At 35.5% G+C, this 16,069-nt stretch overlaps 1 pseudogene; it reads right to left on the bottom strand.

The window, feature by feature from the left end:
- The window catches only part of LOC143680379 (DCN1-like protein 1), a 68,236-nt pseudogene extending 53,470 nt beyond the window's left edge, over window positions 1–14,766 (bottom strand).
- Window positions 14,767–16,069: the final 1,303 nt, after the last annotated feature.

A 16,069-nucleotide genomic window follows, 5' to 3' on the forward strand; every position in this document is an offset into this window, starting at 1 on the left:
TTCATAATCAATAGCCAATTAGGAACATTTGACTGATAAAAACACAGGGACATACGAATCAAAAAATTTAAACAGACACATAACACTTAGTATATTTAAGTAACATACCAATTAATAACCAGACAGAACACACCAACTAACAAAAAAGTATTAAACAATGACACCAATTTACAATTATTAACATTAATTCCTATACCCACATATCACATTGGCTAGAAATTAAACAGGATTTCTTGTTTTTTTTAAAAAAGCTTTTTATCTGATTGAATTTTGAAATAACCATCACCCAAAGTACAACTATTAACTGTTACTTATTCTTGTTTTATCATTTTCTCCAAGCTTATATCATTCCAAAGTTAATCAATGTAAACCACAGGAATCATATCATTTTATAAGTATCACATGAAAGTTACCAGCAATAACTTAACATAGAAACTCAAACATTCCTAACATAATCTTCCATTGTATATACACTATCAGCAATTCACAATATCATTACATAATTGCATATTCATCATCATGACAATTTCTTAAAACATTTGCATCAATTCAGAAAAAGAAATAAAAAGACAACAGAAAAAAATTCATACATACCATATTCCTTAACCCTCGTTTTCATTGATCATAGCATTTCAGTTAATGGCTTCCCCCACAAGATTGTATCAGGATAAAAACACAACCTTTCTGAGATACATAATATTTTCAAATTGGCACACTACCTTATCAAAAGCTCCCATCCACAATTAGGTAGGTGACATCTCCAAGGATGAAACTTAATAAAAAAGACCCTCACAAACAATAATTCTGTTCCAACAATATTGGACTAAGAAAAAAATATGGCTTTTCTGGGGTACCTAACAGCTGCAAACAAGCACAGGTTATTCTTGGCTAAATATATTATTTCACTGAAAATATTTTCCTTATTTATAATGTTAAGAACTTGAATAGATTGTTTCAATTTTTTTCTGCATTAGTCATGTTTCTGTCCCATCAAGAGATGCCTGAAGCAGTGTTTTGACTTAGAAAAATGTCAGTCTACTTCAAAGTGTCTGCTTAATAGGTGTTGATATCAGTAAGAAGGAAAACTCATGGCCACTGAAATGAAATTGAGAAAATAAATTTAAGCTCTCTTATGAGAGAGCCCATTTTGGATATGCCTGGAGTAAATGGCAAAAAGATCTAAAATGAGTGCTTCTATGTAATTAGTCCACAAATGACTATTGCATAGCCAGAGACATAACAAGGATTACAAGATGGACCACATGACCTCCAAAGAGGATTTCACAATACTCTTAAAAGTGCCAAAACTTTGGTGCTTTTTGATGCTTTTTTGTGGACATAATAGAGACAGACACTCAATAGACATAATAAGCAAACACATGCACACACACATATGAACTAATCTCATTTTAAGTGTTCAATAATCATTCATTTCTACTGCCACCATATTTAACAAGAAAGATTATAAAATGTTACTATCACTTTATAAATCTTATAGGGTAAAAGTATCTTCTGACATTCTGCTTCATCTCTTTTGAGTACTGATTGAAGAACATTTATTGGAAATAATTTTCATTGCAATAATATTAGAGAAGTGGAATATCCAGACATAATTTGGAAATGTAATTGTATTACTTTTCCATGGTTTGCCCATCTTCTGCAAGATGGAGTTATAAACAGAATTGAATGATAGGATGTGGAGTTGGAGTAAATAGCCTCCAATATTCATAACACTCATATTATTCTATGAGATTTAGAGCTTAAACTTTGTAATTGATCTCCTAAATATGAAGACATTCAAGTAAGCAAGAGGAATATGCATTTTTAAAAGAAAATTAAAATTACCAAAAATAAAATTTTAAAATCAAGCTTTAGAACCTGCATTTCCATTTCCATTGTTTCTACCTTCACACAAAAACAATTTCAGTTACTGATTATCTGGTATGGTGGGTTATTAAATATTTTCATAGTAGGTAGGTCTTGATAATTTCAGGTAAAATAATTGAAGGTCAGTCTATTCATTGATAAAAAATAAACCAAACAAAAAACTAACAGATAGGTTTTGATATATTTAATTCTTTCCTCAAAAGGAAAATTTAAATTAAAAAGCCAGTATATATATATTAAATACACACTCTGGATAATGGGAGAAAAAAGAGTGGATAATAGAATAAATTTATAGAGCAACTGTTCTTAGACATTTGACAAATGTCAGTACAGGACTATTACTTAAAAGAGAAGGGAGGCATTCGTTGGTCACTGAAAAGGTGTGTGGACCAGGCACAAGAACAGCACAAGGGGAGCTGAGGACACAAACAGGAATCTTGAAATGCAGAGGTATCTGGAATATGTGAAGAAAAGTACTGGATTGAAGAGAACTAGACAGGAAATGATGGGTATCAAGCAACACAAAACTTAAAAGAAGACAATATAGGTCCTAGGATATTTCTAATGTTCAAAATCTTACTGGATTCCACATCACAGAAGAGAGCAGAGTCAGAAGCTCTAGGAATCAGGTACTCCACTAATAACAATGATTAAGCTCTCAAAATAAAATATTTCAGAATGCTGGAATGTAGTCAAACACTTTTAATGATGAGGGTAGGGCTTGATGAAGAAAGAGCTTGGTAAATTTCAGTGCATATTGGTATCTCATAAAATAGTTCCTCTCCTCAGTCCCCAGCTCCAAGCCAGGAAGCTAAGGGTATATGGCCACCTGTAATCCTCTCACGGCTTACAAGTACAAGGATGGACAAAATAATCTAGTCCTCCAAATACTAGTGATGTGTGCTTTGATCTGCCTTATGGTTCATGGAAGGTCTGGCACAGAGGTGGCCATTGCTTTAAGCCCTACAGGATGATGCAGCTACCTAAGCAGCATCCCTTGAAGGTGTTCAAAGAGACAGACCAATTTTGTTTCATTCCTTATTAAAACCAGGAACACAAGAAAATCATTATTAGATCCCTGGCTAACCCCAGAGACAAGGAAATAAAAACTTCATTGATACACATGATAAATAGTTCAGAAAAGTCAATAACAAACAGATAACTGTGAACCACATGAGCCACAAACACACAAAAAATGGTTTGGACAGGGAAGAGAATTTTATTTCCAGAATTACTACATTATTATTTTCAAAATATGTAACTCTTGAAAGAAACGATTAAGCATACAACAAAACATGAAAATAAGGCCCATTCAATGGAAGAAAATAAATTGAAATAAACCATCTCTTAGAACCCCAAGCATTGGACATATGAAACAAAAACTCCAACTTAGCAGACTGCATATGTTTAAAAACCTGAAGTAAACCATGTAAAAATAAATAAAGCAAATTAGGAGAATCATATGTGAACAACTGGGGAATATCAATTAAGAGCTAGAGAAATATTAAAAAGGAGGCAAATAGAAATCCTTAAGTTGAGCAACATAATAGCTCTAATGAAAAATTCACTAAGTGGGCTCAACAGCAGATTTCAGTATGCAAAATGAAAGTCATTGACTCTGAAGGATAAAGCAACTGAAATTACCTGGTCTGATAAGAAGAAATGAAAAGAATCACAAGAGGCAAAGAAGGATATTGTATTTTGACAAAGGGGTCACTTCAACAAGGACATAAAACAAGTATGAAATATATGCAACAAACATCAGAGTCCAAAAATATCTGAGGCAAATTTTGACAGCTTTGTAATGAGAAATAGACATTTATACTATAAAAGTTGGAGATTTCAACACTTTCAATAATGGATATGACAACAAGACAAAAGACTAATGAAGATATTAAAAATTTGAACAATAGAATTAACTAATTAGACCCACAGATGAAAGCAGAATTCTCCACCTCAAACAGCAGGAGACACATTCTTCTCAGGTTCACCTTGAGTATTCTCTAAGAAAGGCAATATTTATGCTGTAAAAGAACAGTAAAAATTTTAGATTGAAGTCAGACAAAATAATTTCTTGAAGTCACAATTGAATAAAGCTAGAAATTAATAACATAAAAATTGAAAATTCACAAATACATGAATCTTCGACAACACAATTTTAAAACACCAATGGATCAAAAAGAAATGCCAGAGAGAAAAAAATATGTCAAGACAAATGAAAATGAAAATGCAGCATTCTAAGCCTTATGGGATGCAATAAAAGCAGGCTCAGAATGAAATGTACAGCTGTAAATACCAACACTACAGATGAAGAAATATTTCCAACAACAACTAAACTTTACATCTCATGGAATTTGGAAAAATAAAACATGAACAAACTAAATCTGGTAGAAGAAATATTAAGATTAAAACAGAATCAAATGAATTAGAGTATAGAAAAGCAATAGCAAATTATTAATCAAAAAGTTGGTTCTTTGAAAAGAGCAACAAGATTTATTTTTCCATTAGTAACTTTAATCAGTGACTTTAAGTAAATGAGCGAGTATCTTCTTTGTATCATATATGTATCCTTGGGACTATAACAATCATTTATGTTTTTTTTTCCTTTTTCATTTTTCCCTGTTTTCACACTGGGTAATATGGAGGGTCCCTTGCAAAATTTGCAGGTGCAACAAGGCGATTATTTTAAACATCCCTGGTGATTTGAGAATAAGAATGAATCATATACTACTTCCTTGGGGAGCATCTCCAATGAGAGAGGAAAACCATAAATTCTTCTTACCAGGACAAAAGAAAGAAATTTTAAGGAACAGTCTACATTAAATATGAATGCTATGGAAATCACAGATGCCTGTTAGGTGGTCATCTCCCAGACCTCACCTACCCTGACCTCCTTCTCTGGGGAAGTCACAAACACATGTTCAGCAGCCATCATCAGATCTTCTACTCCCCATGCCACCTTACCTATTGTGTGCTATTCCATAACCTGAGGTAGAGATTGAGTGTAACAAAAGGCCCAGCCTGACCTTAAACCTAGAAATCAGGAACAAGCAGGCCCAGATACTTATCAGAACAGACATTTTCAGTCACAGTGTCGACTTCCCACCAAAGGTATATAAAAACCACATGTAAACAGCAGATTGGTCTCTCTTCCTTGGTGTAAGAGTTACAATCTATTGACCCTGACCCAGAGCAGTTTGGGGCCACCTTGAAAGACAGGCAATGATGTCATTTTGCCTCCTGCTCTTTTAGACTCCTTGTGCTACTTAAGTGACAAGTAGATTTGGCTTTACTGGACTGTTTATTCTGTAAAATAAAGCTATCATTTGCTAAAAGTTTCTGTGGTGCCCTGAGCCTGTGTTCCCATGACACACCAATGTAACAACTCAGTTCATGCAGTTAGTGGATAAGAATTGCCTTTTATTCTGTTTATACGGGCTTTTGGGAATTTACATGATTTGTTTCTGACTGTAGATACTCTTATGATCTCTGAGAGCTGATCCCATTAAGTACACCACAAATATTCATTATCACCCCCATTAATTGGGGTTCACACCTGAAGTACAGGGTTTTGAAACATTAAATGTTGAGAATTGAGGTATGCTCCAGATCTATTTACTTTGTGCAGCTGATAATGGCCAATGAAAACACTTATTGCATCTATATCAGTAACCATGTGTTTCTTTCTACATGTTTTGTTAAGGACAGGTATCTTCTCAAACTTATTTGCTGTATATATTTAGAGCCAGAAACAGTAATGTACAGAAAGTTTGAGATAAAGTGTTTTCTCTCTCCTGTAGACACAATGAAGGATTTATTTGTCCTTCTTTTATCATGATTTCTACTGTAATGAACATTGCATATTATCTAAGCTATATTCAAATATATGTAAACTAGACTAGACAATTTTTATATGTTTAGAATTTGATTTATTTACTTTCTTCTGAAATACCTAATACCCTACTGCTGCTTTTATGACCATATTTAAGATGCTCAGATAATAGTAATCTTAGAAAGGAATTGATGGCAAAAAGTGAATAAATGCAGATAAATGGAGTATGAGGGAGAATATAAGAAGAAGGAAAATTAGATTATATGAATGGAAGGACTTTATTAAATGTGATTATTAATGGATAATAAGATAAATAAAAGCTGTTGTAAAATGCAGGAGGTTAAATTGTTATATTCACTAATATTATTTTAATGGGTTTTCAGAATGTTATATTGCTAAAGAAAAAGAGTATGCTATGAGTAAAAAGTACCCTAAAAAATATTTTCATTGCATAGAACCCAACCACTATATGGGAAAGAGGACTTTCATGAATAGAGGATACATAAAAGGTTGGTGAGTTAAATTCTATTAAACTAATGTACATTCTATTGACATACACTTTTCTCATTATTGTACATTTATTCACTGCAAAACTTTGGGGATGAATATTTACATCATTTTGAACTCTTCTCTATTTCTAACAAATGAAATATTTTTGTCTATTTCATGTTTTCTTCATCTGTAGTGTAATAATTAAAGAGATAGGAGAAAATTCTCAATCATGGAGCACAATTTAAAGAAAGAAAACAGAATTCAGTTTTCACTGTTTCTGCTTTGGCATAGATTATATGTCAAGAAAAAATGTTGACTTGTTAAATAATATTGCTTAGAAGATAAAAAGGAATAAATGCTAGTATAATAGTGATAGTCCTCAGCCCATCTATTTTTGTTGCTATTATTTGTGAAGTTAGAATGAAAAATAGCTTTACTAATCATCTTAATTTGCTTAAACTTCCATTTTTACACAGAAAACTACAAAGAAGCAAAAGAGTAACGGAAGCAGTCTGACATACCAACAATTCTTTGTGATGCTAATTAAGACCCATAACTCCACGGACAAGGAGGAACTGTAGCAAACAAGTCAAGAAAGTCTGCTTGTTTTCAACAGATAAACAAACTCCTACAAATATCCTTGCAAATTATGGCCTATACCCAAAGACATAGCACCTTGGACAATTCACATAACTCATATCCTCCATGGCCACCCCTCCCTGTTCCCTTATACCCTTTCATTGTTATAAGTAGGTATAGAAACTGTTTCCCACCCACTTTTCTTTGGGCAGTAATTTTCTTTTAGTTCTGCTCCCATGCACATCACTTAGCACAATAAATTTATTCCACATATTGGTTTTCACAGCCTTGCTTTCAACCTAACATATTGTAGTTTCCCTTAGACATTTTCTAGAAAAGTATAAATTTTAGTACATTTAAAGCATATTTTCTTCCCCATTTTCTTGAAAATCAATAATATCTGAAAGTGCTAGAAAATATTCACACTATCAATTAAAATAGAAATATTATAATAAATATGTAAAGATCCAAAGTACTTTGAGGAATTTGAGCAATGATCTAACTTTGCAAATTACAGCAGAAGCATATGGTAAGCAATAACTAAATAACTACATGCAAACTGAAGTTGATTTCCTAGTTCATTTTACACACAAAATTTAACTCATAATAGATCAATGACCTAAAAGTAAAAGAGAAAACCATACAACTCTTAGAAAAATCTTAATGGCCAAAGATTGATTAATACATGCTTACATTTGACACCTAAATCACAATCAACAAAAGAAAAAGATAAACTTTTGAAATGAAAAATTTGGATGAACATTTTTCCATAAACAGTTATACAAATGACAAATAAGCACATGAAAAAATGTGAAATATCACTGATACTTATGGAAATCAAATCAAAACCACAGGAAATTATCACTACATACCCATAGGCCGGCTTTAATAAAAGATAGATGATATAACATATTTGGGTAAGATGTGAAGAAATAAAAACCCTTAGGGAAATGTAAAATGATGCAGTCACTGTGTTAAACAGTTTGGTAGTTCCTCAAAAGTTAAAAATAAAATTATCATATGAACCAGCAATTCCACTCTTATGCATATATGCAAAATAATTAAAAACAGATACTCAAGCAGATATCATGCACAAATATTCATAGCTCCACTATTCACAATGGCCAAAGGTAGAAGTAGGCAAAATAGCAATCCACAATGAATGGATAAGCAAATTGTGGTATATACATACAATAGAATATTATTCAGCTGGCAAAAGCAATTAAGTATTGATACTGATGAATGTTACCCACTTGAATGAACCTTGAAAACAATGCTAAATGAAAGAAACAAGAAATCAAACATCACATGCTTTATGATTATTATTATATGAAGTTTCCAGAATAAAAAAAAAATCCATAGCGATTGAAGGCAGATTTGTGCTCACCCAGTAGAGGATGGAGGGAAGGAGTGATTGCTAAATGAGTAAAAGGTGATTGGGAGTGATTGAAATGAGAGAGATGTAGTAGTCATTTAACAAAGAAATCAGGATTTAATGGATGATTTTGATTGCTGAATCATTATATAGCTATTCCTTTTTGATTTTTGGTATATTGGATTAGACAGAGGGAAGTATCTGAAATCTCTGAATTATAACCCATCTGTCTTGATCTCTGATAATGATTGTATAGCCCTTACCTTCTGCCCCTGTGTTTTAAAAACCTTGTGCCTAACCTTTATTTGTACCCAGTTATCTAGTTTCTCAACTTTAATGTCTATGATCACTAAAGACAGCCCCTAATATGTTTATTAATGAAGGGTCTTGGCTTAGCCCAGGACCAACACACCCCAAATCCAAAGTTATTTTGATTACTGTCACTGGATGTAACCAAAATGGGCCCATTTGACATGCACAGTAGCTTAGACTTTAACCCAGAAATCACTTTACCTCATCCTGCCATTTTCTTAGATACATTTTTTGAAGCATGTAATCAAGCTGCACATGTTCAATAATTAGATCATTTCTAATAATATCATCTGGAACCACTGAACTTATTCCCCTAAACCTTGCCTATCTTTTTTTCTAATAATGTAGCAGGCAGCTCCTGTTTGCCCAAGCCATTTCCTCTCACAGCAGGGAGACCCCTGTTTAGTCAGGCCACTTCCGCTTTGAAAGTCTCACTTGCCCCCAGAACATTTAAAACTGAAGTTAGCCAGGATTAAAAAAAAATCCTGTAGAAACCCTTCACGTTCTGTACATTGGTATGTAGTCAAGCACTTCCCTTAAAACCCTGAGACAACCCCTGTTGGGGACTCAGACTTTCAGAAGCTACTCAGCTGAGCCCTATGGCCATAGACAAATAAAACCTACTTCCTGAAACTTCAGATCCTCAGCCCTGGTTTGCTCTGTTTCCATGTAATGTTCCTGGAGGCTTGTAGCCTTGTTCCTAGTTTTGCATAACAATAAAACTTTCAGAATTATTGCAGTTCAGAGAGATGGATTTCAGTCTGCTAGGCCCTCTGCTTTCCTACTACATGCCTGGTAATAAACTCTTTGTCTCTTTGAAAGACCTGTGTCTCAGGAATTGGTTATTGAGTGTGTCAGGCAAAAGAATCCAGGGCCTGTGTGTCCAGCAATCATTGGTCAATATCATGAATGCACTGAAAGCCACTCAACTGTACATTTTAAAATGGTAAATTTACTACTACAAAAATTTTACCTAAATAAAAATATATTACTTAGTATATTCCCTGATTCTAATGAAGTTAAACTGAAATTTGATAAAATAGAGACTATAATCTCTGGCATCTAAAAGTTTCTAAAAATTTACTTTTAAGTAATCTATTTTTCCAAAATAATTAAAAATAAATCAGAAAGGATTTCAATGGAAATGATAGTAAAACCATAAAATCTCAAATTTTTTCTGATTCAATATAAAGCAGTGCTAAAAAGAAAAGTTACACTTTTAAGTATGTATATTAGGAATATAAAGAATTCAGTAAAAATAAACTCAGAAAATAGAATCCAATTAAACCCAAAATAAGAAGGAAGGAATAAAAGACAATTGGACAAATTAATGAAATAATTGAAAAATAATATATAAGATGAAAGTAAACTATGTTACTACACAAATCAACCATATTAATAAACCCTTATTAAGATTAGTTAAGGAGACAGAGGAAGAGAGAGAGTTACAGAGACACACCCAGAGAGAAACAGAGACAACTAAAATAAGCTATGAAACCATTATCATTCATTTAAGAGGGAATACACATACAAACAACATTTTCCATAATAATATAAGAAGGAAACATTATGAAATATGCAAGTTTAAAATATTAGATGAAATGGAAAAATGACATGAAAAACAAAATTGACAAGAGAAGAAAGTTTAGAAATATCTTAATAGCCATATACTAAAGCTTTTTAATATAATATAAATTTACCACAAAGAAAACACTGAGATCAGATAATTGCTCAGATATATTCTACCAAAAATTTAAGGAAAAATATTTCCAATCTGATGAAGCATCTCCAAAAATAATATAAGAAATGAACATTCCCAACTCATTTTATAAGGTCAGAATAATTTTTCTCTGAAAACCTGAAAAATAACAGTATAAGAAATAGAATTTTGAACACAATCATAAAGATATACATTAAAAATACACAAGAATATTAACAAATGGAATAAAATAATATACTAAAGTGTTAATATATGATAAAAATGGACTGTATTCTATGAATACAAGGTTAGTTTATTATTCAAAATTAATGTAAATAAACATATGGAGGAACAAATGGGAGAAAAGCATGACAATCTTTTTTTTTTTTTTTTTTAAAGGAAAGACAGAGAGAAGGAAGGAAGGATAGAAGGAAGGAAGGAAGGAAGAAAGGGAAACATTTTTAAACATTTTCTTGTTTTATTGTATTCTGTTTCTCCGTTTTTGTTACATGGGCTGGGGCCGGGAATCGAACCGAGGTCCTCCGGCATAGCAGGCAAGCACTTTGCCCGCTGAGCCACCGCGGCCCGCCCAGCATGACAATCTTAATCAATGAAGAAAAAGGTTGTTATCATATACTCACTCATGAATTATAAATGATTTCAGCAAACCAGCAAGGAAGGAGAATTTAATAATGATAATCTTAGTATTGAGCAGTTTTTCATGTGCTTATTGGCCATTTGTACATCTTTTTTAGAGGAAGACCCTTAAGTTCTGTCATGATTTAATTGGGTTGTTTGTTGTTGAATTGCAGGTGTTCTTTATACATTCTGGATAATATATTTCTATCAGAAATACTATTTGTAACTATTTTCTCCCATTATATACCTTTTTTTCACTTTCCTGATAATGTCTTTTGATGTGCAAAATTTTTAAATTTGTTGAACTCCAATTTTAATATTTTTTCTTTTGCTGTTCTTGCTTTTGTTCTCATCGAAAAAATCCATTGCTGAATCTAAGGGCATGAAGATTTTCTCCTATATCTTCTGAGAGTCTTTGGTTTGGCTCTTCTATTTAGGTTATTTATTCATTACATTTATTTTTGTGTATGTTGTAAAGAAGGATATCAAATTTGTTCTTTTGATATAGAAAAACAGATTTCCCAAGGAACATTCTTTCCCTATCGAATGTACTTGACACTCTTACTGAAAATCAACTGGCTGTAGACATATGTTTTATTTCTGAACTCTCAATTTCAAATGACACATTTTTAGCATAATGACAACACCATATTTTTTCTTTGATTAGTAGATACAAATTCATGAAAAAAATCTGTTTTGTAATGTCATTTACTATTCCAGCATGGCTTTTCAACTGTACAATTTTACCAGGATTGAGTTGATTTTTAATTGTTTTCCTCATTGTACCTTTAATCACTGACTCTGTGTAAGTGAGTGCCTTTATATCAGGTAGAACCCCCAGGGACCTGTACAAACCATTTATGGTGTTTTTTTCCTCACTCCATTCCTCTCAACTTCTCTCACTGTGGAATAGGTAGGATGTCTTACATCTTTAGTCAGTACATGAAGACAATTTTTGACGTCTCTCAGATGATTTGGACATAAGAATGTATTACACATTGCTTCCTTAGGGAGAATCACAATTGGAGAGGGAAAACATAAAACCTTCCCACCCTCACGAAAGAAACAGAACTTTGGGAGAAAAAAATGCAGCACTTGATTTAAGGTGAGTGGATAAGAATTGCCTATCTTTCCAATTACATATCAATTTTATTTCTGATGGTACTGAGAGAGCTGATCTCATCAAATACTACAGCAACACACATTATTTCCATCATTAATAGGGCTTCACTCCTGCAGTACATTGTTTTTAGGGCATTAAATTCTGTGAAATGAACATGTGTCCAAGATCTATTTGTTTTGTGTAGGATGATAGTGACATTTGGATACAAGAGAAGAAGGAGTTAAAGTATCTGAAAACGGCATCAGTGATCTAACTAATAGAATCATTTAAGGTTAGGATTGCCAGATAATATACAAGAACCCAGAAATTAATTAATTTCAAATTAATCTCAATTTAAAATTGAGATTAAATGAGTAATTTTTTAGTATAAGCATGTCCTATGCAATATTTGATAAATGACAAATATTTCTTTTAGTAATATTATATCCAGTGCAATACTTGATAAACAATAAAATAATTTTAGTGTAATTATGCCCTATAAAATAATTGATAGACTGTGAATATTATTTAGATAAGTGAGCTGCATGAAAATGTTGTCCCTCTTGGGGCTGTTTCTCTATTCAGTTCCTCACCACAAGATCTAGCTTTTTGTTTGCTTTTTTTTTCAGAATTAGCATTACAACATGACTGAGTAAACTGAAAAGTATATACCATGATTTTTAGCAGATTTGGAGTTATGGAGGATCTCTTGAACTGAACATAATTCCTAAGTGACAACACCATGACTCAATATTGAAATTTCAGTTATTCCTTTGCAACATTTTGTCTCCTCTGTACAAATGGTTATTCTCAGCAGAAGGTATTAAAATGTGCATATTATCACTTTCAAAAAAATAAAAGATATAATGGGGAAGAAGCAAGGTAAAATAACCCAAATATTATTCAAAGGTAAGTAGTACCTGACACTGAAAATGGAGATCAACTCAATTAGTACTAGAATCATTCTAGCAAAATGTTGATGCTATCAAATTAATATAACTAGTTTTGCATTGAGAGGAATCTGAATGCAAGACATGTTTGAAAGGTGTTCCAAATGGATTAAGCTAAACCAGCTTCTCTAGCTCAATTGGGGTAATTATACTTACTGACTTTCCTTTTGCAATTGTAGGAAAACAAAGGGTGACTTTTTTTGAAAATCGCAGTGTTATACCCTAAATTTTCCATTTTACAGCTGCAGAAAAAAATTGAAAGTTGCAATATATGATGTAATAAATATGCAAATAAATATTAGATGCAGTCAATAGAGACTCTTTCATCTGCACAGTGATACATTAGAGGATATAAAGCACATAAAATTAAATAATCAAGTTGCTTCAATATTGATATAAATTATAAATTAAACAGGTATGAACCAGATCATTTGGTTTTTGAAGGTCATAATGTTAGGTCGGGGGAATGGGGAAAGGCACTGCAGTTGGAGCTGCAGAGGCTGTGTCACCCTTCCCAACCTGACTTCTGGAACTAATAAACTGCCCCTTCCAGATGTTACCTGACCCCCATCCTTAAAAGCTGCCCACACTGAAGCCCATGTGCGGACTCACCTCTCTCCATCTTGGATGCGGTGAGCTCTACCTGGGAGCGCAGAAATAAACTTGCTCACTTTAAATTTCCTGGACTACTTTTCTTCTTTTTCACCCTTTTGCCTCCTAAACCTTTCATCTCATACCAGAAACCTGGGAGAGGAGCACGGGTGCTGCCTGCCTGGCCAAGGGTGCCCCAGCTTCCTCTCTCCTCCTTCCTCCACATAGCCAGTGACAAGGGATCCTTCGGCCCATCACTGCATCCACCACGGATTGGGTAAGTCCCTTCCCTCCTAGCCCTGTTGCCGGGTCTCATGGATCCAAGAGAGACTGTCCATTAATTACTCTCTGAAAATCATAAATTCACATCAGGTTCTCTTCCGAGGGCTGAGGTGAACGGGGAAGCCTGCAAGCCTCACACCTTTTTTCTAGGACTCGGAAAGCTGTGGGGATGCCCTGTTTCTTGTTTCCCTCCCAAATTTATGTCCAGGACCTGAAATGGCCTCAAACCAGGGTGAGAGGTCCCCTGGGGAGATGAGCCCCACTCATAAGAGCTCCGAGGACTCTCTCAGGGTGTTGGGATGCCGACACCCCCTGGGCCAGTCCTTTCTCTTTTGAGACCCATCAGTATGGGCAATTAATCCTCAAAAACCAAACCTTATACTCCTCTGGGTTGTCTCCTGACTAACCCATCCACACTGGATTTACTTCCAGACATCCGGCCAAAATGCCTCACTTACTTTTGTAAAAAGGCTTGGCCCCAATATCAATTGGATAATGTTTCTCATTGGCCTGAGGATGGGACTTTCGATTTTAATATCCTTACAAACCTCCACAACTTTTACCAGAGGAACAACAAATGGGCCAAAATTCCTTATGTCCAGGCTTTTTTCCTTCTGTGCTCCCACCCTTCCTTTTGTACCTCCTGCTCTACAGCTCAGGTTCTCCTAGCCAAGGAAACTCCCAAATCCCCACTTCCCTCTGAAGAAACTTCCTCCTTTTCTGACCCCCTTGATTCATCTTCCTTTAAAAGACCAGGGCCACCACCGCATCTTGCAAAACTAACCTCCTCTCCCTCGCTCTACCCTCCCCTCCCTCCAGCAGTGCTCCAGTCGCCATCTTGCCTTTCCCTCCCCCCTTCTGCTTCAGCAACATCTCAGTCACCATCTTCTCCTTCTCTTTCTCCTTCTGTTCTGGTGATGTTCCAGCCGCCATCTTGCCCTCCTCTCTCCCCTTCCGCACCAGCGGCACTCCCGCCACCATTTTGCCTTTGTCTTCCTCCTCCACCAGTGGCACTCCAGTCACCATCTTACCCCCCTCTTCCTACCCCTGCTCCAGCAGCATTCCAGCTACTATCCTATCCTTTCCTTCCTCCTTCTACTCCAAAGGCTCTCCCATTACTGGCATGCTCCCCACCCCCTGCTTTGGCTCTTCTGCCACCAGCTAGTTCCTCACTACCCTCACTCGTAAGCTCCCATACCCACTCAAAAAATACTTTACTCTGTCCCCTCTGGGAGGTTGCAGGACCTGAAGGATTAATTTGGGTACACACTCCCTTCTCTCTGGCTGATCTTTCACACACTGAAAAATGGTTGGGCTCCTTCTCCAATGATCCAACCACCTATACTAAAGAGTTCCAGTATCTAGCTAACGCTTATGACCTCACTAGGCATGATAGTCACGTAATCTGCTCTTCTTCCCTCACTACAGATGAAATGGACTATATTTTCAATGCAGCCAGGGTCCATGCTGACCAGGTGCATATAACCGACCACACCATGCCGGTAGGGGCTTAGGCCATGCCAGATCAGGAGCCAGGGTGGGAATACCAGATTGACACTCCAGCGGGGAGGAACAGGCGGATTAGATGGGAGAAAATGCTTACATGTCTCATAGCCAGTATGCAGAAAGCTTCACATAAAGTAGTAAACTTCCATAAGCTAAGGGAAATTACCCATGGTCCTGAAGAAAACCCAGCCGCTTTTCTACACTGGCTCACAGAAGCCCTCTCCCAATATACCTGCCTAGACCCTGACTCGGAGGCTGGTAAAACTGTTTTAGCCACATAATTTATATCCCAATTGGCTCCAGATATAAGACATAAACTTAGGAAAATTGAGGAAGGCCCTCAGGCCCCTATCCATGACCTGGTAAACACAGCCTTTAAAATTTTTAATACTCGTGATGAACTGGAGAGGGCAGAAAAGGAATCCTGGGACCACCAAAAGGCGAATTTACAAACCCAATCCCTGATTGCAGCTCTGTGGCCCACTTCAATGGAGAAGAAGCTGGCTATGACTAATCCACCACCAGGAAAGTGCTTCAAATGTAGTCTTGATGGACACTGGTCTTGCCAGTGCCCCAATCCTCGACTGCCCAAGGGACCATGTCCTCTCTGTGGTAAAAAGGGACATTGGAAAAGTGACTGCCCCTCGGCACCTAGCCGTGGAGGGGCTGTCCTTCCAACCCTAACCCACCGCTAGCAGTCCTGGGCCTGGCCACTGACGACTGATGACGCCCAGCCTCAGTGACCCCAATCACCATCGATAAGCCCAGGGTAACAATCAAGGTAGTGGGTAAGTCCACCTCCTTTTTAGTGGACACAGGGGCT

The sequence above is a fragment of the Tamandua tetradactyla genome, chromosome 4 (assembly GCF_023851605.1).
Source record: "Tamandua tetradactyla isolate mTamTet1 chromosome 4, mTamTet1.pri, whole genome shotgun sequence".
NCBI classification, from domain to species: Eukaryota; Metazoa; Chordata; class Mammalia; order Pilosa; family Myrmecophagidae; genus Tamandua; species Tamandua tetradactyla.